The sequence below is a fragment of the Podarcis tiliguerta genome (genome assembly GCF_965153285.1).
Source record: "Podarcis tiliguerta genome assembly, chromosome: 2".
Taxonomy (NCBI): domain Eukaryota; kingdom Metazoa; phylum Chordata; class Lepidosauria; order Squamata; family Lacertidae; genus Podarcis; species Podarcis tiliguerta.
Window position 1 is genome coordinate 88647670 of NC_139535.1, and position 22679 is coordinate 88670348.

Here is a 22679-nt window from a genome sequence, read left to right on the forward strand (position 1 = left end):
GTGATAATGTTCATAGAGCACATGACAGTGAGACCCACAAGTTCCTGCTGATCTATTGGCAGAGAAGCAGATGTTTCTGAAAGACCTGCTGTATACAAGTTCTATCCAATATCACTAGTACCTCCTGTAGTGAAAGCGTAAACAACAGCTCCACTTTCTCTGCACATTCACCATCTAATATCCTCACTCCATGATGGCTCCTTTTAAAGCTACGGCAAACAGTCTTAAGGCTTGTGACGCCCATTCCTTCAAACAGGGTTAATCTTCCTGGGAAATACTTTGTACTCAATGAGGATCCTTTCAGATATGTCCATTGTAGCGTGATTGAAACTCACCTGCGATGTTCTAATGGATGCAGAACCACCAAGGGAGATGTTTATATACAAGCAAGTGGAAGGTGTCTATTTGCCACTGCCCTCTCCTACTCCATGTTTACCACCTGAAACAGTTGCCTAATGATGATGATGATGATGATGATAAATGTAAAGGGTGGATACCCAGTCTATGGGCATATCTTTTTCTGCCTGCTGTGCAGTGGAATATTTACTATGTAATTCTGAATGAGGACTAGACATCCATTTCCAGTGTATCCCACACTGAAGCTAACCCATAGGTTCATGCCAATACTTAACATAATGTAAAGGGATGGCTTGGCTGCCATACTGTTGTCTCACAGTTAAATCCTGCCTCCGGCAATGTCAACAGGCCACATCCCAGCCCCCTGCCGTTGGAGGTCCTGAAGAACCTGTCTTAGTGAACTGGACAGCCCATCTGCTGCCTCTCTGTGACCAGAAATCCAGCTGACCCCGTTGCCGAAGCCCAGTTGCTGCTCTCGGCCAGAGGCCTGTGAAGGGTTGCCTCCAGCTACTGTCCATTTGGCAACAGGTCACCTTGCAAAGAAGAAAACTGCCAAGCAGCGATTCTGCTATAGTCAAGCGCCCTGGTAACTCGCAGAGCCACCGTGGCCGATTTGCACATGTCAGTTGCATGTGCCTGGCAATGTGTTCTGTCGAGTGCTCACTCAGCCCTAGGAAAGGTGCGGCTCGTTTCCTCGCACACGGCTGCCAGTTCTCTGAGCTAATGCTCCATTTCTCCCTCATAACCCTCAGAGCTCTGTGTCTTGGAGCATCTGTTTCCTTGTCTATATATAGCAGCACTTGCTGGCTTCCGCATGGAGCTGTGTTCTTGGGGACGCTTTTTCTCTCTCCCCACCCCCACCCCATTTCAACCCAAGTCCGGACTTTGGGCAACGACCATGTTGCTGAGAGAGAGCTTCCCTTCCCCACCCCACCCCCTCTTTTTGGTTGTTGGAGCTCCCCTTAACCCCCAAATACAAGCCTTTCTAGGAGTGCCATCGTCCTGGAGCTCAGAGGCATTGGAGCTGAGGACATACCCTGCTTCCTCCTGTTAGATCTCTTCTCACCAAAGGTTGCTTTCCTCTTCCTCAGGTGTTGGAGCAGACAATTGCCTCTGGCTCCTTCCGAGGCTGTCACTTTGCATTGGCTCTTCTCAGGCATTTGGGAGAGGCAGTTTTGCTCTGCTCACATGCACCCGCTCCCCATCAACGTTCATTCCCAACTTAGTGCAGTCAAGTGGGCTTCCAAGTCCATAGCCTTGAAAGTTGTACATATTATTGCAGGGTATTATTGAGTATACTGTCGTCGACATGATGCAATGGTGATGCATGAACCCCACCAACCCGCTTACACCATAAATAGAACTTCTTAGAGCTTCATAAACAAATATTAATAAGAACCCCAGCAAGTATCTGCCCGCAGTGACCTCACAATCTAAAATCCATAGCAGAGAAGAAGGAGGGGAACAGAGAGAGAGAAACAAAGAAAGATGGTTTGCTTCACAGAATTCGAAAGGCAAGCTCCTTGCAAGGAAAAACTGGCATATCAGGAAGAGGGCTAGATAAAGCTTCAGGAAGTTTGTTTGAAGAACGTTCAACAATTTGATTGCTCTGCTGCCATCTGAAGTGATACAGACCAGGAAGGACTCTTATCGTGAATTTGTGGAATACGGGTTGCCTTCTTTCGTCCCATCAGCATTTCTTCATCTTCTTCCCCTTGTGTAAGCCTGAGTTTAAGTTCAAGCAGTTGCCCTGTTCCTTCACAATGCCCCTACCCCATGCCTCTTATGTCAGTCTTAGGCAAAATTCTCTGGGCGTCTCTTTCCCATACGGCATATCCCAGTCCTCTTAGACTAGGCGTGTGGCGATCCATCGCATAGCATGCCACTGTGACTCCCCCTGGATTGTAAACAGATCGGGTTCCCCTGGCAGGCAATCTATGAAAGCCAGGCAAGTCTCTGCATGACGAGCCCTACAACTCCTTTCACTTGGAGCAAATGTAGCTGCAGGTCAGGGGAGGCGGCAGGAGTCATGCCGAGGCCAAAACATTTTGTTATTTATTCTTCCCAACCCCTTGAATGGTTGCAGTCGATGGGATCTTAGGGTGACTCCACTAGTCGGGCAATATTGGTCCATCAGCCCAACTCACCATTCCAAGAGCCCCTGCGACTGACAACAACATCAACAAAGCAAGAGACTTTCCCCCCTCCCCGCCCCACCCCTTGAGAGTATCAGTGGCGCCTCCACTAACACGGAGCGCTCTTTTGAGGAGATTTATGATGGGCAGGCACATCCAGTCATGTAAGCGGAACAAAGGGGTTTCGCCCTAAATTCAGGCTGAAATGTAAGAGGAGCCCTCTTCAAATACACAAGTCTTGCATCATCGTGCATCTGAAACAGAGGCGCTGAGCTTTGCTGAAGAGTGGAGGCCGCTGGGACAGGTGAACCCCTCTCTCCAGGTCTGAGCTGGGAAGAGAGAAAACTCCATGGAAGCGTGTTGGCCGGTACTTACTATGGAGTTGCTTACTCCCTGCTTAGAACTGGGTAGTGAGAGAGTGTTTTAGCATTCACCCTCCATTCTTGGGAATGGCCAGTGACAAACCCAATTAAACTGGTTGAGAGAAGGGTTCCTCCACCACCATAGGATAGATATCCATAGCCACTTGGTCCTGTACGATCCTTTGTCTTCATTCAATCCCGCAGTGGTACGATTGCTTGTGAACCAGCAATAAAAGTTCTGTGGGGGTGGCGAGAGTCCTGATTTCCTCCCTTTTGCTACCGAACCCATGCATATGTCAGCTACTTTGCTATCAAAGGGGAACTCTGTTGAAGCCCCATGCGCTCGCTATTGTCCCCAGCTGGTCTCTAGACATCTGTTAGCCCGTCCTCATGCTCTGCATAAATGGACAACTTGGATCATGGCATATGGAACAGCAAATCAAAGGCTGCTGGACAAAAAGGGAAGGCAATAAATCCTACCTCCAAGAGAGCAGGTGTTTCAAATGGGGTGAGAGGATTGCAGGACAAGGGATGGATCCGACAACTGCGACAAGCATAGCATTAGGCTCAGCACACATTATACCTTTAAAGCACCTTCAAAGAACATCCTTTCTCTTAGAGAATTCTGCGTACTGTAGTTTGCAAAGGTTTATGGGAGTTGTAACTCTGTGTGGCATAGGTTGCGGTGCCCATAATTCTTTTGAGGGGGGAAGTGTGCTTAGAATGTGCTTTAAAATTATAGTGTTCGTACAGCCTTAGTCTGAATGTAGCAAGAGGATATACCTCTCATAAATCTAAAGAACTGCTTCTGCAGTATGAAGACTGTGGAAGGAGGCAGAAAAACCAAAATTTCACATTAGCGTCTAGGAAACGCCCCACTACCTATTGAAAGATGTTATCCAAAAGCTGTGAAAGTTAAGGTTCATCATCATATCCAGGGAGCAGGACCCTTAATAAATGGGTTGGGTCAGCTTTATAGATTATGGAAATTCTCTCTTAAGAGGGCAAAGTGTAGTGTAGGTATTGATAATAGCATTTTCTTCCCAAATGCTATCCTGTATTTCAGGTATGGTGATTGCAGGCAGGGGTGGTGAGATCTTCCCCAGAAGACAGAGATTGCGGACAAACACAGTACTCCATCTTGTTTGCTGCGGAAAGGGGGATAGTTTGACAAGTAGATCAACTAAAAGACAATAACAGAGTAGGAGTCACAGTAGTTGTGCCCCCTCTCAGCACCTTAGAGGGGCAGGTGTTATCCTTCAGTGAAGCCGTGACAACCTTAATCACAGGGGAATAGTGATTTTGCCCTTTGTTATTTCATCTTCCCCTTTTCGCCTTCCCCTTGGGGCACGACCCAGGGAGGGCCTTCACACTCCTTTCACCTGTTCGGGTGCATGAGGAACCCAAAATGCAGAAGGCTCTTCACTTGCCTGTTCTTGCGTTTCCTTCCACTGCATGTTGACAGTGCATTACGGTTTATTGTTTCTTTCTGAAACGGGAGAATATGTAACTTACTTTCTTAATCCTGCCGTTGCCTCTTGTTAGATATGGGGTGGGGACCCAAACTACTTGACATTAAATCCTCCTTTCATCCCTGAATTATTTTAGAATTCTCTAGCCCCGAATGTAATGCTCACACGTTCTTTAAAGGCTAATCATGTATATAGTTAGAGACATTCAGATCCGTCTTCTTGCTTCTTTCGTTAGTTTCCCTTGCAGTGTTTTGAGTGTATTGAAGCAACAGGTTCGCTCACAGCAAGGGCCTCAGAAATAAGATTCATGGTGCCTGTTTTGAGGCAGTGATGGCATCCATCAAAGCAGTTCTAATATTCTTTAGATTAGAAGGTTTTACATTGCTCACAAGGATTCTCGAACTAATCATTAATTCCACTTCCCATTCCTGCAAAACCACAGAGGTGAGATATGCAATAAGTCACATGTTTTAGTGCTCAGTGCTCTCTTGGAGGACTGGGGAAAAGACTTCTGTTGTGAAAAGCCCTACCTAGATGTGTACATGGGAAAGCTGCCTTATACCAAGTTAGGCTTTGGTCCATTTAGCTCAATATTGTCTACTCTGACTGCCAGCAGCTCTCTAGGGTTTCCGGCAGGAGCTTTCCTCAGCCCCGTCTGAAGACCTCCAAAGATTGAACCTGACATCTTCTGTCAGGTCCTTTTCCTGAGCCAGCATAGAATTGTAAAGTTGGAAAGGGACCCCAAGGGTCATCTAGTCCAACCCCCTGCAATGCAGGAATCTCAGCTAAAGCACCATGACAGATGACCATCCAGCCTCTGCTTAAAAACCTCCAGGGAAGGAGAGTCCACTACATCTCGAGGGACACCGTTCCTCTGCACGGAAAGTCAGAGGAACGTATGGCAGACTCCTGTCGGCCTTTTCAGGGGTGAATAATGTGAAATGGCCAGAATGACAAAGTCTAAGGGAGCAGACATGGCGGCTGGAAGCATCATTTATGAACGATGCTGTTGCTGATAATGGAGGCGTGTGGGAACAGTGTGAGCAAGGAAGGCTGAAAGGAGTGTGGTAAAAATAGGCCTCTTGGAGAGCCAGCGTGGTGTAGTGGTTAAGAGCGGTAGACTCATAATCTGGTGAACCTGGTTTGCGTCTCCGCTCCTCCACATGCAGCTGCTGGGTGACCTTGGGCCAGTCACACTTCTCTGAAGTCTCTCAGCCCCACTCACCTCACAGAGTGTTTGTTGTGGGGAAGGAAGGGAAAGGAGAATGTTAGCCACTTTGAGACTCCTTCGGGTAGTGATAAAGTGGGATATCAAATCCAAACTCTTCTTCTTCTCCCCAACAACAAACTTCACCATCCTAGCATCTTTGGGGTGTTCTGGACTACAACTGTGCTAGCTGGGGCTTATGGGAGATGAAGTCCAAAACATCTGAAAGCCCTCATGTTGATGATATCCACTCAACCAACTTCGCTATGAATAGCCCTTTCCTGAAGAAATCTCATCACGAACAACAACAAAAATGTGTCCGAGAGCAGTGCACAAGTCCTTCCAATTCTTTCCAGCAACTGGAGGAGGTGTGGGCCCTCCAGATTTTTTGCTACACATTTCTGAACTGTACCAGTTGTCTGGAGGATAAGCTTCTTGTTTGGGTCAAAGTTCAAGACCAGCATCTGTGTAGCATTTTTAAAGACTTACAATCCCAGCGGTAAGCAACGCTGCCAGATAGGATCAGCAACTCAAGGTTTACCTTCGCAACCCCAGACAACTCATTATTATCCCACCCCTGGGTTTACTCTTGGTTTTCAGAAATTTCCAAGAACTGGGAAAGAAAGGGGGAGAAAGCAGAAGAATAGCAATTCTTACGGCCTGCTGAACAAGCTTTTCCACTCCCCCTCCCCTTTATTATTATATTACTATTCCCTTTTGTCATATCTCATTTAGACATAAAGACAGGCACTGTTCCAGGAGTCAGGATCGCTGAACGCCACAGGCTCTCTTGAATTGCGGTTTCTCATATGCACTGCATGCTTTCCCAGTTTGGCCAGTCCTGTGTTTCTACAAGCAAAGAATAAGTACTTAAGGATAGCTAAACATAACATTGGCTCTGAATGAGCGGTGAATTCAAAATGAGTCAGCATCAAATTGCTCCGTTTTATGCTCAGATTGGTTTTCGGCACATGAGTAGGACCCAAAAAAATTTTTTTCCTGCCACGCTTAGTTTATCTATGTATAAGTTAATCCTTGATTAAAAGAAAAAAAAAAGAATTAAGGTAACATTTGAAAAACAATTGGCAAAACTGCACCATGGATTTGGGATGTGTGTATCACATGGGCTTTTTGCTGCAAGTGGGGAAGGTGTTGTTGCCCTCAGGTTCTGCTTGCGAGATTCCCATTGGCATCTCGTTGGGTGCTATGAGAACAGAGGGCTGGGCAAGATGGGCCTTTGAACTAATCTAGCCGGGCTGTTATTTACCTTTCTTCCACCACCCTGAGCTTGACTCCAGAAAGAAAGATATACACTGAATATAGTGAGGGAACTCCCTGCAATCTCTCTAAATGTCACTTGCAGACATATTTGCCCAGCCTAAGACATTGTGTGTAGATTGTTAGCATAATATTGAACTGAATGGTCCCCAGCATCTGTAATGCTAAATTACATCTTTAAGTAAATTAAATAAATATAGGTAGTTTCTTTCCTTTAGCCTCTCCAGGCACTCATTTCTGCAATTAATTTCCAGAATTGGGCTGGATAGACCTTCAAAAAACTGTCCCATGTACAGCAGGCTACCTGGTCACCCTGCGTCTGATAACAGTAGACACAGAGGCATATACAAGTTCACCATTTTATTAGCCCCCCCCCTTTAAACAACTCTTGCTTTATTGCATCACATAGTCCTAGCTTAGCGTCTGCTTCTCCCTCTGCATTCTGCTTCCAAGGTCTCTCTCCCTCAGTTCAATATCCGCCCAGCGGATTAACTTTTCCCCAGATGCTGTAGTTTGCAATTTTCCAAGTTGAATCTGCTTTTTGTTTATTCTCTCTGCTCATTCTCCTAATCTCTCTTAAGTCCCTGTGCATTATTTTCTCTGCCCACACTGGTGTCCCCGAAAACCAACCGTGGTCAGCGGCATCCTCTGTGGATTTCATTAATATGTCATGCGCTCGTTTTGACTTCTAGTTCAGGGACACATGAACAGGCTGGCGCTACCGCCAAGCTCCATCATGGGACCTCACTTTACCTCACGCGCCTTAAACCTCAGGGTCTCTGATGTTTCATAAACACGTCCCTTCGGGGGGTCATTTAGCCGTCACCCCGGCCCTCACATTTCAAGCTTGATCAGAAAGGACACTGACACTTGAGTGTGCTCGTGAATCTCAAAATGCTTTGCTTAAAGGCCGATTCACATTCAGCATAATTGCATATTTATAAGCTTAGCCGCAGCGGCCATGATTGCAGCCATTGTGTGGGCCTGCTCCATTGTAACTGTTTGCCGTCTCACCCGCTTGGAAAGTCATGGTAACGTGGGGTGGAGTGTGACATCACCACTCTCCCCATGTATTCATCTTCTTTGTGGCTGTGCTGATCCTTCCTACATCATTGCCTCTTCTCCCCACCCCACCCAAATCACCCTCATGGTTGTTTCACTGAACTATCAGAATATGCCTCAGAAGGCCTTGTGTTGGGAGACACACATTATTGGGTCGCATGTGCTCAGCAAAACCACGTGGCAAATCGAAACCAAGTTTCTTGGAATTATTAATTAATCAGTTACATTTGTCTGCCCCCCTATACCTAAATTTGCTTTCAGCCAGGGCCATAGAATAATAGGATTGGAAGGGACCATGAGAGTTATCTAGTCCAGTGTTTTTCAACCACTGTTGCACGGCACACTAGTGTGCCGCGAGATGTTGCCTGATGTGCCGTGGGAAAAATTGAAAAAATCGAAAGATATTTTTTTTATTAAAAAATTCAATTTTTCGCCCACTAGGCGGCCGCTGGACTGTGTCCTGGGTATGGGGTGTGGGGGGTTTTTGACCCCACCCTCGGCCAGCAGGGGCGCCGATTGGCGCTCCTCAGGGGGACACCCTCTACTTTTCTGATGTCCGGGCTGTGATTGGTCCAGACTCCAGCCTGGACCTATCACAGTAGGACATCATCTTCCGACTTCCTTCCCGCCCGAGCACAGTGTGCGCAGCAGCAGAGAGAAGAAGACGTCGCGACGCGAGTCACCAGGAGGACCGGAGAAGTTTTCATTTTATTTCTCTTCAGTCTCCACTGAATGCCTTGACTGGATTAGGGACCCTTATAGCTCAGCATCAGTTGGTGGAAAGGACATGACTTTACAGGAGCAGGAGGAACTGAACTGAGACAAAATCGTGGTTTCAAGCTAAGATTTGCTGATCTACCTTTGGACAGTTTTGGGTTGGATACTGCCAAGGAGTTCCCCCTTCTGGCAAACAAAGCTATTTTGACATTGCTCCCATTTTCCACTACATATCTGTGTGAGATGAGCTTTTCAAGCATGATTGCTATAAAAACTAAATACAGAGAGAGACTGAGAGCTGTTGACGAAGAGTTACGTGTGTGTCTTTCTTCGATTCCAGCCAGAATATCAGCTTTGTGTTCAGCCAAACAGGCCCAGGTTGCGCACTGAATAAAGTATTTTATAATTTTTCATATTTCTGTTTACTTACTATTTCATAATAAAGTAATTATAAAATACTTTCTTTGTGTTTATTTGATTCCTATTCAAGAGAATTACTTTATATATAGTCTATATAGGCACAGAGTTAATTTTTTTAACATTTTCTAATGGTGGTGTGCCTCGTGATTTTTTTCATGAAACAAGTGTGCCTTTGCCTAAAAAAGGTTGAAAAACACTGATCTAGTCCAACCCCCTGCAATGCAGGAATCTTTTGCCCAATGTGGAGCTCGAACCCACTATCCTGAGATTAAGAGTCTTATGCTCTTCTGAGGGAATCCTTTCTACATCAAAAGGAACCTGGAATATTCTAATCTAGGCCTGTGCAAGCAGGTTGTGGGCCATGCCTGATGGGCCTAACTCTCTTCCTACAAACATGGTGTGGTGGCTATAATTGTTGCTGCTGTGCTATAATATTAATTATTATTAATAGCAGTAATAGTCATGCTGCATGCACCCCAATAAACGAGTGGTGAGAAACTCGAGGAGTTCCAGTTCTTACCCAGGGTTTGGTTTCCTTGAAATGAAAGGATATATATATCTTTAGGATATTCAGTTTTCTGTACGCATGCAGTCGTACCTTGGTCCTCGAACGGAATCTGTTCAACGTTCGGAAACCAAAGCACAGCTGTTGATTGGCTGCAGGAGCTTCCTGCACTCAGTCGGAAGCTGCATCGGACGTTCGGCTTCCAAAAAATGTTCACAAACCAGAACGCTCACTTCTGGGTTTGCGGCATTCAGGAGCCAAAACGTTCGAGTTGCAAGGCGTTCCAGAACGAAGGCACGGCTGTGTATACAACCTGAGGTAAAGATGGAGGGGCTAACGGCATTAACACTAGGTTTCCTGGGGAGCCCCAAACTTTGGATCCAGTACAGAGCAAGACAAGATGTTTTGCTGCCTGAGGCGAAGCACAAGATGATCACACACACACACCCTTCCTTGCCAACTAGCCTGGCAGATGAATCAGCGTTGGCAGCGGCACAGCGTCCTTCGATGGCCCCGAGGGCAGTAGGTTGGTTGAGGTGATGGCAGGATAGGCCGCAAGGTTCACACCACTCTGTCCTGCAGCCCCTGGCTGCTGCTTCCATCCCTCCAGCATGTCCTGCGACAGGAAGATGCCTCACTTCTGCCTGGTGTCCTCTGCAAGTGTCTGCCATTCTCATCCACTCCAGAAGAGGATTCTGTGCCTTCATGGTGGTTGGAAGGCCATGCGCTCCAAATTAATCTGAGCGTGTATCTGCATAGAGGGCTGGTTGGGGCTCGCAGAGATCTCTTGAGGCGCTTTTGGTCATATGTGTATAACCATGGAAAGAGAGCTTGGAAGAGGAGGGAAATGGAGGAGAAAGCTATCAATGGCTACTAGCCATAGTGGCTACACGGTCAGAGGCAGTAAATGCCAGTTGCTGGAAACCACAGTGCGAGAGAGTGCTCTTGTGCTTGGGTCGTGCTTGCAGGCTTCCAACAGGCATCTGGTTGGCCCCTGTGAGAACAGGATACTGGACTAGATGGGCCATTGGCCTGATCCAGCAGGCTCTTCCTATGTCCTTAAAGCAAAGTGTTGCAAATCAGTGTGCAGAGCCACTTTCTGCCTGCTTGCCTCGTGCTTAGCCAAAAACAGTAATCCTCCCAGATGTCAAGATACAGGGACTTCCATATTATGTAAGGAGGCACCTGTATATTGCCCTGGAAACCGGTGCTAGGTGCATTATTTATTCCCAAGGTGTTTAGGGCTTTCTCTTGCCCTGTTATTTTACTGAGATATAAGCTTGGCTCGGAATAGCTGTGTGACTAGCAGGAAGCTTCCAACATATACATCCCATGAAATATTCCGCGTGGTTTGAAAGGAGCCACTGTGGACAATGCTGGGAGAGAGTCTAGCTACTGAAACCAGGTCCTCTCCTCCATATCACATGCATCTCAGTTCCTCCTGGGAGGTGTCCTGTCCTTTCGGAAGGATGGAGGAAATGGACATGGCTCCACCTCTTCCTTGTGTAAATAAAACGCTGCTGATCTCGCATCCTGGAGAGCGGAACAGTCAGATCCCAGAAGAAATGTTGATGACTTCATAGACCGGTAACATGTTTCCTTGCCAGCTGGGAAAGGAGCTTTCTATATCTCTGAAGGAACGGCTTGATTCCTCTCCTGCCACCCCTCCTTACACCCCCATCTGATGACTTCCCCAGCTGTTTCCATGTTAGGGTGGGGAATGGATAGATTTCCGTCTCCAGGAGAAGCACAGACTTCCCCTCTTCCTGATGAGATCCACCTAGGAGCCAAGAATCTTCCTTTATGGGTGGGAGACAGCTTGCCAAGTTCATAGTATCTCTCAAGATGTAATGTCAGTATGAAAACGTCTTTCAACTGCTAGCTTAGAATTAAATGCAGAGGATTACGATGTGAGCAATTGACTTTGGATCCCTCCAGATCCCCCCACCACATTAGGCAGCAATGAGTTGTTGTTTACAACACCTTTTAGCGGAATCACATTTTTATCTGCACCCAGACTTCAATATTGGTGAAATGCAATTGCTCCCTTCTCCATACTGATATGACTATTGTGAATGTAAGTACGTTGTGGATGGTAGTTGTGCTAAAGGTCGTAAGCACCTATTGTCTAGTATCCATAACATCATGGCTATGACGACATAAATCTCACTAATACACACAGTCAGTAGTGCCAGTTTGGGATATCTGTTGCCCTGCCTTTCTGCCAAATGTTTTTCGCCCCACCCAGCCCTCTTTCAGAGACTAATGAGCATTTTCTGTTTGCAGCACTGGAATACATATTACCCAGAGCAGCAGTAGCAGGACTCTGCCTCCATTTTGTTTACTTGGAGTACAGTAAAGTCGTACCTTGGTTCTTAACGGAATCCGTTCCAGAAATCATTTTGACTTCCGAAAACATTCGAAAACCAAGGCACGGCTTTCAATAGGCTGCAGGAGCTTCCTGCACTCAACCGGAAGCTGAATCAGACATTCAGCTTCCAAAAAACGTTTGCAAACCGGAACACTCACTTCCAAGTTTGCGATGTTTGGGAGTCAAAACATTCAAGTCGCAAGGCATTCCAGAACCAAAGTACGACTGTACTGTTGGTACTTGGATGGTATGAAGGCTAGTGATATATTAAAGAGTCATCATCATCATTATTTAAAGTCTGAAAATGCCTTTAGAAAAGCCTTCAAAGTCAAGCTTTCCAAGCCTGCAAGCCGCAAAGTTCAGTTATTCTCCTAGTCCACACTGGTCCACCTGTTTCTGTGGGTTTCTCTACCAGTGACTGATATCACAGAATCTGAAAATGATGCCCTTTACTGATCATACTTTTTATGCCCTCTTCCGCTACTTATTCAGTATCCCTCTGCTATGTCAGCCACACACATGGCTAAATCCAGGATTACCTGAAAAGACAGATTGTAGGTTGTCTGCTCTGATCTGAAGAATTAGAGGCAAAATGGCAAGATCTTGCTTGTTTATTCTGAATTAATTGACGACAAATATCTCTTTACAATCTATTTATTCAAAATTGCCGCCCCATATTTAAAGGGGTCTTTTGTATCCTTAGTTATCCCTTTGATATAGTTAGGCTGCAGTCCTCTATACAGTTATCTGGGAATAATTCGCATTGAACTTGAGGGTCTTACTTCCAAGTAGACACATGTGAGATCACATTTTTAAGTATTCTTTTCGTATCAGTCAGCATAACTGATGTTTCAGTTCTCCTTACTTGAGAGTAAGCCCCATTGATTTCAATATGATTTACTTGCGATGAACACTTTGGGCAACCTTTTCACAATCCTATATTGACTTTTGCAATGGATCCAGACCAAGCTTGTTGAATTTTAGCTTCCATTGAAATCAAAGGGAACTTAAATTTGATTTCAGCAGGATCCAAATTCAACTAGCTAAGGTTCCAATCCTGTGTCTTTCACCAGATTTATTAATTCATCGCGTTTGGCGCAGTTTAGAATCGCCACCTCCCCCTTCGCACGCTGTTGGAAGCCATAGAAGCCTATTTTTCATCCTTTGTAATTGTATGAACAAAAGAATGATCAAAATGTGTTGAGATGTAAATTGTCTGTGCTGTGTGGTTTTGTGAATGCCTCCTAGGATTCGGGAGGCTTGCCGCAGTAGCTGCATTGCTTCCTCCATTGTAGTTAGTTAGCAGTCTCCTCAGCACTCACAGCAGAGACATGAATGTAACCTGACCAGATTTGTGGAGTTAGATTTATCGGAAGCAGTTTAACCACAGCACTTTGGCAAAGAGCTTATTTTTTCTGAACCATGTTAGGTGTCTTATATATGCTACCTAGCCCATATTGAGCTGTTGTGTTTTGTTTCAAGTTTGATGTCTTAGACTGAAACTGAACACAGATTTTGGCTGCGTACACACCAAACATTTAAAGGAAATTCCTTGCCCATCCCCAAATCCTGGGAACTGCAGTTTCTATCTCACACAGCTATAATTCCCAGCCCAATTAACTAAACTCCCCAGAATTATTTGGGTGGGCGTCTTTAAATGTGCTTTAAGTGTATGGTGTGTACGCAGCCGTTCTCATGTTTAAGCATTCCTAACTGAGATGGAAGTGAGAGCTGGACCATAAAGAAGGCTGAAGAATTGATGCTTTTGAATTGTGGTGCTGGAGGAGACTCTTGAGAGTCCCATGGACTGCAAGAAGATCAAACCTATCCATTCTGAAGGAAATCAGCCCTGAGCGCTCACTGGAAGGACAGATTGTGAAGCTGATCGTGAACCATTCCATACTTTTCAATGCATTTCCCTGTCACTTTCCAAACTGCAAACATAAAAAAGCAGATTTCCTGCGCTAGGGTGTCAGAACACTTAAATCATTTACAAACCTAAAGTACTCGTATGCAGTTGAATCCCTCACCAAAATGCTGGCAGTCTGGAAGAAGCTGTGATCTGTGTGACCGTCTTCCCCAGCGGTTGTGCTGCCCTAGGCCTTGCTGCCCATTACAACAGTGACTCTCTTGTGATCCCTTCCTGCTGGGGAGCTGCACCCTCTGTCCTGAACCGATAATAGAACATACTCCTTCAGTGGGGGCAGGGTGTGCCGTCCCCTGTTCCTGTCTAAGTGTAGTCTGACTTTCCAGCTCCTCTTTCCTTCCATTGTTCTCTCTTGCCTGTGCCGTAACTTTGTTTGAAAAGACCTGGATGTTCCTTCCTGTCCTGCTTTGAGATCTAAGTTGCCCATCGCTCCCTGTGGAGGGAGGTAGATGGCTGGGCTGCTTAAGATCCAGATGATTTCCCAATATTCTTTTGGCATCTGAGAGGAGTGGGACACACACACCATCATAATCTATTTCCACACTACATTCCCTCCCTCTCCTTCACAATTATTAGGCTTTGCAGAAGGTGCTGATGGAGACTGAACAGCATGGAACAGCCTGCCGGCATCTGTCGGCTTTCCCCCCCTTCATCTCTTTACAAACTTGATTCGGTTTGACTGGTCCCATCCCTCCATGAAAGCTGAAGGGGAAACAGGAATCACCCATTAACATCACATCCTTTCCGAAGCCTAGAAATGTTCTATGTGTGTACCTCCAATAAAGCCAACCACTCCTCCTTCCCCAGGACTTTCCAAAGCCCAGACAGTGGAGAGCAAACCCTTCCATGCTCATAAATCATTTGTGAAATATAGTTATACGGATTATGGCTTATGTAAATATTTCGGGCCAGGAGGGAATGGGAATTGCAGTGCACGAGCCAGAACCGTAACTATGTTCACAAAAGCAAAGCATTCAGTTTGTTGTCCTGTTTAGGTGCATGGACAAAGGTATGGCCCTAAAGATGGAAATGCAGGTCTCTGCTTAACTCTAAAATATGATCCTATATAGGGCATCCTTCCTCTTTACATGCCATTATATCAATAGTCTGATAGACAGTGGGTAGGAGCAGCCAATCTGCACAGCATGCTCTGGGCATCTCCATCTCCATATGATCACAGCATCCTGGAATGCAAACAGTTTGGATTTACGGATGAGCATGTCCAACCGTCAACAAGTTTAAGTGAAACATAAGCAGGGAATGTCTGTGTGCGTTTCTAGAGAATCCAGTCATTGTGTAATTCTCCTTTCGCTTATAATGTCCGCGGAGACCAATCTGGTGCCTTCCGGATGTTATGAATGACACCAACTCATTCATCTATACCCTGCCTTTCCTCCAAGGAGCTCAGGATGATGGGAATAATTGTCTTCCTCCCTGTTTTATCCTCAGAACAACCTTGTGAGGTAGGTTAGGCTGAGTGACGGTGACTGGCCCAGGGTCCCCCCAGTGGGTTTCATGGCCGAACACAGATTTGGATCCTGGTCTCCCAGTCCTACCGCTTTACAAACTGGTGTGTGGAGGGAGAGAGGGGGCGTCTCTGTTTGTCAGAACAGGGTAAGCTGATCACTTGCTCAACACAATATACTCAATGGTTTTTCTTTCGTCAAATATTTGATTTGGCGTTCTCCATCGTGTAAGGTCCGTTTCTTTACTTAGCGCTGTCTTGCCATTTCTGCAACCAGCGTTTGATTAAGAGCGTCGTTTTCTTAACGTCTTTCTTATCCCCCCCCACCACGTCACCCCCCCCGTCCTCTTGTGCACACCTGCAGCAACCTCAAAGTACTGTAATGAGACGTTCTGCAATGCTGCCTTGCCTTTGAGCAATTAATTAATTATGTAATTAAAGTAAATATTGCAGTATCTCATCGCAGTTGATATTTGAGCATGCTTAATTAACGGTTGCCTCTGACTAAATATGGGCAGATCTCTTTGTTGTGGGAGCTGGGTCAGGGAGAAGAGGGGTGGTGGTGGAATTAGCTCAAACAAGGCCTTGCTGGATCAAGAAAACGCACAGTGCCTTTACAGCCCCTTCCATCAGCACTGAACACCCCCGATCAAAGCTCCTTCTGAAATCAAGCCTCAATCTGTGTTTATTGAACTGGTTAAGTGTGCAGATTTATGGTTGAATTACTGTAGCCCTGAGGTGGTGGCAGTCCAGATTCTCCTGGAGATATGGGGTAGGGGTTGGGGAGCATGGGAATAAGGTTGTGCTGCAGTTGTGACGAACTGCTTCTTTTCAAGCCTTGTTTCCCACACCTCTAGCTGTGGACAAGCGGCACGCAGCTGCAGGTATGTCCTGAGCAAGATTGAAACCGTTTCCCTCCTCCCCCCCCCCCCGCCCCCATCCTGTGTGTTTGCCCAGAGCTTGTGTGAGCTGGAGTAGTTTGTACTCGTAAAGGTCATTGGCGAAGGCACGTGCCCTTTCTCATGCCACCTTTAGTATTAACTGCTTCCTGGCAGCTGGCACTGTCTCTGCTGCTCCATAGACATGCAAGCCAGCAACAGCTCAGACTGTTCTGTTGGTAAATGCACAGTAACCCAAGAAGCTGCCTTATACAGAGTGAGATCAATGGTCCATCTAGCCCCGTATTTTCTGGCTGGCAGCAGCTCAGCTCCCCAGGGGTTCAGGGTCGAATTCAACGTAGCAGTAGCAAAGGGAATGAGGTCTACTCACACAACGGGACTTCCCTCACGCCCCTCTTCCCGTGCAACCCCTAAACCCGTTCTGGGTTTCACCCCAACCCTCCAGAGAAGATTTAGTGGGGAGGGTAAAATCATATTGCGTGAGCAGACCTTGTTCCACACATGCAACAGATTTGTTGAATCTTGCTCTCAGGCAGGAGACTCTCCCATCCTATCCGTAAATGCCTGAGGTTGAAGCTGGGGCTGCCTGAATGCAAACTTATAACAAGCCCTGAAAGTTGCGACCTTTCCTCATAGGGAAGTTACTCCAAAATCCACCCCCTTGATAATTTTGGTTGCCCTTCTCTGAACCTGTCCCAGCTCTGTAATATCATTGTTGATACTGAGACAGCCAGAACTGCACAGAACTGTAATTCAACTGCTGTCAGGCCACAAGTTTGTATAATGGAATCCATAGTGGATTCCAGATGCAAACGGTCCACGGGTTACATAAGATCTAGAGCGAAGATTTCTGTGTGAGATATCCCATTACCTCTGCCTCAGGGATTTAAGGGCAATCTCATAACCCAGATGGTGTAAAAAGGATAGTGAAAGACCAATCGAGGAGGCTTTTCGGGCCATAGTTTTTGACCATGAGCTGATTCACTCCTGATTGGTTAGATGTAAAAGTAATCCCTTTCCCAGGCCAAATACTGAGATCTTTAGCCAGTATTTCAAGGCAGCCCACCACGCTTTAATGGGGAGTGGGCATTCACCTGTTTCCAACAAAAAATTGAATTAGGGACACAGTTTGGGACCTGAAGTAGGAACCGAAGGAACTTAGCTTGGAACCCAACTAACTTAGAAAATAGACCTTTATACCAGACATTTGAAGCATAAAGGAATTGAGTTTTATTTCCAATCCATTCCCCGTGGTGCCGGGCCTGGCATTGGCCTTATTCACAGCTGCCACACACTGGGTCAGCATCTTTACTGAGCTATCCACTACAGCCCCAAGGTCTTGTTCCTGGTCAGTCCCTGACAGTTCAGAGCCCATGAGCATCATTGAGAAACATACATACCTGTATATGTGTGCCAGGTTTCCAAAGGCTGGGCTAGATGTTTAGGGAGCAAGATAATTGGCAGCACCATGGGACACTGTGACTGCACTATCAGGACCCAACAGTTTTAGAAAGCAAGGCATCCATGCACATACTCAATTAGGAGTAGGGACCAATCTAGGACCAAGCCTGCAAACTCCTGTATCTGCAGTCCTTCCTGTGTGGTTTAAGTTGTGCACTAGCTTGATTCTTTTGATGTAAAAAATAAGAAACTTAAGATTTTCAGTTTTTCAGACATCCACTTGTAACACCCCACGTTGCAGGAATGCTGGAGAAATGCCGCCTGCCTCTCTCTGGAGCCCTCTCCTGTTGTGTTTAGAAGCATGTATCAAACACAGTGGCGTAGCGTGGGTTGTCAGCACCCGGGGCAAGGCAAGTAATTTGCGCCCCCTAACCTGTGGATTTGCGCCCCCTAACCCTAACCCCCAGATGTTGCGCCCGGTGCGGCCGGGCCCCCCTGCACCCCCCACGCTACGCCACTGATCAAGCATGCATGGTTGGGAGCTATTCCAAACAGGATGTGTTGCACCAGCAGCATCAATGTTGCACCGGCAGAACCAATGTTCTGCTCACTATCATCCCAGGCTGGGGAGTAGGCAAATAAATTGAAAGAGGAGGAAACACACAAGCCCTGGGTGCGGTTTAAGATAGGAATGGAGGAACCTGCAGCCCTCCAGGTATTTGTTGGTTTGTGGCCCTGTTGGCTGGTGTTGATGGGAGATGCAGTCTAACAACATCTGTAGAGCCACAGGTTCCCTCTAACCTGCTCAGAAGAGGAAATCCTAGATCAGCCTTTCTCAACCTGTGGGTCCCCAGATGTTGTTGAACTACAACTCCCATCACCCCTAGCTAGCAAGGCCAGAGCTCAGGGGTGATGGGAGCTGTAGTCCAACAACACCTGGGGACCCTCAAGTTGAGAACCGCTGTCCTAGATGGAAACAAAATCCATGGAGGGACGGGACCCAGGGGCATTCTCTTCTACCTATGGCATGCAGTGTTTTCATGGGGTGTGCAGCATGCAATGGATTCTGTACTGATTGCAGGGGGTTGGGAAAATGTTCACACTCTGCCTCCAGGCCAGTATAAAAGAGTAGAAGCAGCAGCAGCAGTTGTTGAGGAAGCTTGTTCCTCAACTAGGAATGGTCCTCACTGGCACACTTTAGAACTTCATACCAAGTTTTTTTTTCCCCTGGCACAGCCATTACGCTCCTGGGAGAGCTGCCATGTTTGTATCTGGAATTCCTTGTAACTTTCAATCCATCAGAACTCCTCCCATGAGTCAAGTGTGGGCAGATTCACCCTGCCAGCCACCCTGATAAATCTGTCTTCAGAAATGGCAGGGGCTCTTGATGTCTTCAAGGAGCCGCCTGAGTTTTTCTAAGAGGGCAGAAGCGTGGCTGGTGCTGTTTATTCCCGAATCCCTCAAAACTCAGCATGCCAGCAACAGGCAGGGCTCCCCGCCTCCCCAGATAGCAGAGCCTTTTGCCCAAGTTGAGCTTGACCCTGGCTTACTCCTTATCCCCAGCAAAACTGCTCTTGGTTAATGGGGGAGAAACTGAAGGGCGAGATCAGGATGTACCTCCTCAGCACAGAATGGTGTTTGTTTGGTGCCAGCAAGTGTGGGGTGTGGCATTGAAATGGGAACTTGGAGCTTTTGCAAATGTGTCTTAAGAAAAGCACATTCTCTTCGGTTTGCGATCAAGTGTTTCAGCAGCGTAGATGGGTTTGTAACTCCTTAACTCTGAGGAACAGATAGTTGCTATTTTAAAAAAAGAACTTGGCTATCTACCAGACTTTCCTCCTCCCTCCCTGGCCCCACCTGCACTACACATTTAAAGCAGTATCATACCACAGTAAACATTCAGGCCTCCCCCCAAAGAATCCTGGGAAATGCAGTTTGCTAAAGAGTGTGGAGAGTTGTTAGGAGACCCCAGTTCCCTTCACAGAGTTACGACCACCACAGTTCCCTATGAAGAGTGACTGACCATGAAACCTCTGTTAAAACTGTAGTTCTGTGAGGGGCATAGGGCTCTGCTAGCAACTCTCAGCATTATTTAACAAACCAAAGGATTCCCAGAATCCTTTGGGGGAAGCCATGACTGTTTACTCTGGTATGGTACTGCTTTAAATGCACACATAGTGCAGATGAGGCCTAAGAGTCTACAAGGGTCTGTGCTCCTTCCATCCCCTCAGAAGTGCTGGGTGTGGGCAGTGCCAAGGTTAGCCTTTGGGGCAGTTGGCAGGAGTGGAATGTGACTCACTGAGCCGAGCGTGCCTGCACAGAGCCAACTGACAGCCCATTTTGCCCTGCCTATCTGCCACAAAGTGTGAAGCAAAAACATGCCCTCCTTTGGCAACAGTGCAATATTGTGAGAGAGGAGGTAAACAAGAGTTCAGCCTGGGAACATGGGCAAAGTGCACGCCGGCCTCCGATTCCCCTTGGCAATCTATGGGCAGAAGAGGGGCACACCCCAACTGCCAATACAATAACGCCTGCGCACAGCTGATAGCTGGCGGCACTTGACACCTGGCTCTTCCATAGTGATGGACAAACATAACCTACTGCGAAGGTGCCGCAGCAGCCGCTTAAAGGATGAAATGCAGCTCTCCAGAAACACAGAGAGGGAAAGGTGCACGGACACGATGGCGATGAGATATGCAGAGCAGGGGGTGCTCTTCGTGCCAAGAGAAAAAAATGCAGAACACCGTCGCCATGCCTGGCAAGGAGTTGTCCTTCTGGCCTCCACTGTGGCTGCAGTGACGCTTAGAATTACACAGTTTGGGCTTGTGATGTAGAATCCAGTGGCTTTCTCAGAATCCTAAGAATGTCAGCCTTACACACACACACACACACACACACACACACACACACGTGTATTTAGCACTCGTGATTGCTTCCCCCCCCCTTGCTGTTTTCCCTTGTCTCCTGTTATATGTCACCATCTGATAGTTACAGTGTAAGGCTCATCTCCTCTGTGAATATAGGAATCATTTGTCATGGCAAGCTAAAAGCATACTCCAATTGTGGATTCTCTGGACAGTTTGGGATTCCTGTTATGCTTCTGTACTTTGGATGTATATGATCTTTTTTCTCTCTCTCCCCTTGGCTTTGAGCCTGGTGCTTTCTGACCAAGAGTGAATCTGGATAGGGTTCAGACAGAGCTGGATAACTGGCTTTGGGGACCTCAGGGCAACCAGCTGAGGCCTGGGTGACGTCTCTCGGAAAGGTCAGCCGACCACATCACAGAACGCTCTGGGTCACTCGCTGGAACACACAACACAAGCCTCAAGCTTTGTAGCTGCTTCCCAGTGAGAGGCCAGCCTGGCCTTGTGGTCTCAGAAGGCAGCACCACGCCTCTCAAATAGCAGTGTCTGAGGGGAACGACATGCACAGCCCAAGGCCCACATTGTGGCTCTTCGTCCCACAATCCAAAATATCTCCGTGGGAATCTGTTCAACACAGAGGACGAGTTTTAGACAGATGAGGTCACCGGGAGGGTGATATCAAGCCTGCCTTCTTCTTCTGGGCCAAACATTGCAGTATAGAGTTTGAGATAAGCACTGAAGGATGTGGACAACAGGAATGGTATACTGGTTAGCATGTCGGACTAGGCTCTGGAAGGCCAGAATTCAGACCATGAAGACCTTGGGCCTTTCACTGCCTCTCAGCCAAACAGCTTTGTTGTGAGGATGGAGAGAGGGAGAACCACATACCCCACCTTGAGCTCCTTGGATGAAAAGTGTGGTATAAATTTAATATAATTCCAGGGCAGAATGGAATGGTATGTGAAAAAAGGCATTCAGAGGGAAGAGTCTTCAGAGCTCATTTCCCCCTCATTTGAGGGGATGTGAATTTGCACAAGAATAATTGTCCTTCAGACTCTTGAGCGCCTCCTCGCCCCCTTCTGTCTCTCCCTGACTCACACCCACTCCATCTGTATTATTAGCAATCTTTGATAGAGCTTTCTTTAAATATACAACTGAGCTCTACACACTTTATTTTGTTCGCCCTCAGTTAGGCCATGATTGTGCCGTAAAATTTCCATTTTACAGATTGGGCAACTGAGGCAGAGATAGACCACCCAGCAAGTTCAGGACCGAGCAGGGATTTGATTTCAGCTTTCCCAAAGCAAGCTCAGCACTCTTTTATTTGCTGAATCGCACCAGAATCCATGTAGCAGATAACCCCGCTGCTGAGATTGAATTCTGAAGTCCTGAAGCTTAGAAACAGACCTCCCTTCATCTTCCTCCCCTGCCAATCCCAGTTAAATCCTTTGGCTGAAAGAATGCAAGAACAAAAACCCCTTGCCTAAGTGTTTTGAAAGAAAGAAGCCACCCCCCCCCAAAAAAAAACAAATTCCTGTGTATATGGAGCAGAGTGGGAGCTGGACTCTCCACCACGGGCTGTGCTCCATAGCCTTGCTATTGTTGCAGACCATGACATCACCGTCCTTGGAGTTTCTTGGGCTCCTCATTTGTTGTAAAGCAATAAAAGACAGATGCCCGCAGTGCTGTGGGGGGGACGGGGATGGAGACACCCAGAAATTCTTTTTCATACCTTTTGTGAGCCTGGCCTCTCTAGCAGGGAAAGAATCAATAGGGGGACTACAACTAGGCCATTACAGATGACACATCATGAAGGAATTTGGAGGATGTGGTGGCAGTTATGATTGCTGCATGATGATGATGATGATAATGATAATAATAATTCAATATTTATACCTCGCCTATCTAGCTGGGTTTCCCCAGCCACTTTGGGCAGTTCCCAACAGAATATTAAAAGCACAATAAAACATCAAACATTAAAAATTTCCCTCAACAGGGCTGCCTTCAGATGTCTTCTAAAAGTCAAATAGTTATTTATTTCGTTGACATCTCATGGGAGGGCATTCCACAGGGCCAGCGCCACTACCGAGAAGGCCCTCTGCCTGGTTCCCTGTAACCTCACTTCTTGCAGTGAGGGAACCACCAGAAGGCCCTTGGCGCTGGACCTCAGTGTCTGGGCTGAACGATGGGGGGTGGAGACGCTCCTTCAGATATATTGGGCCAAGGCCGTTTAGGGC

The 22679-nt window shown here is 46.8% G+C and overlaps 1 protein-coding gene and 1 long non-coding RNA gene across 5 annotated transcripts in view; one reads left to right on the forward strand and one right to left on the reverse strand.

Moving 5' to 3' along the window:
* The window catches only part of CASKIN2 (CASK interacting protein 2), a 100556-nt gene that overhangs the window by 30883 nt on the left and 46994 nt on the right, over positions 1 to 22679 (forward strand). The window lies entirely within an intron of this gene.
* LOC310672576 lies at positions 230 to 8176 on the reverse strand. The gene is made up of 2 exons (XR_014508665.1): positions 7826 to 8176; positions 230 to 6382 (listed from the first exon to the last, which is right to left on the reverse strand). It is a non-coding gene; the product is annotated as an uncharacterized lncRNA (long non-coding RNA).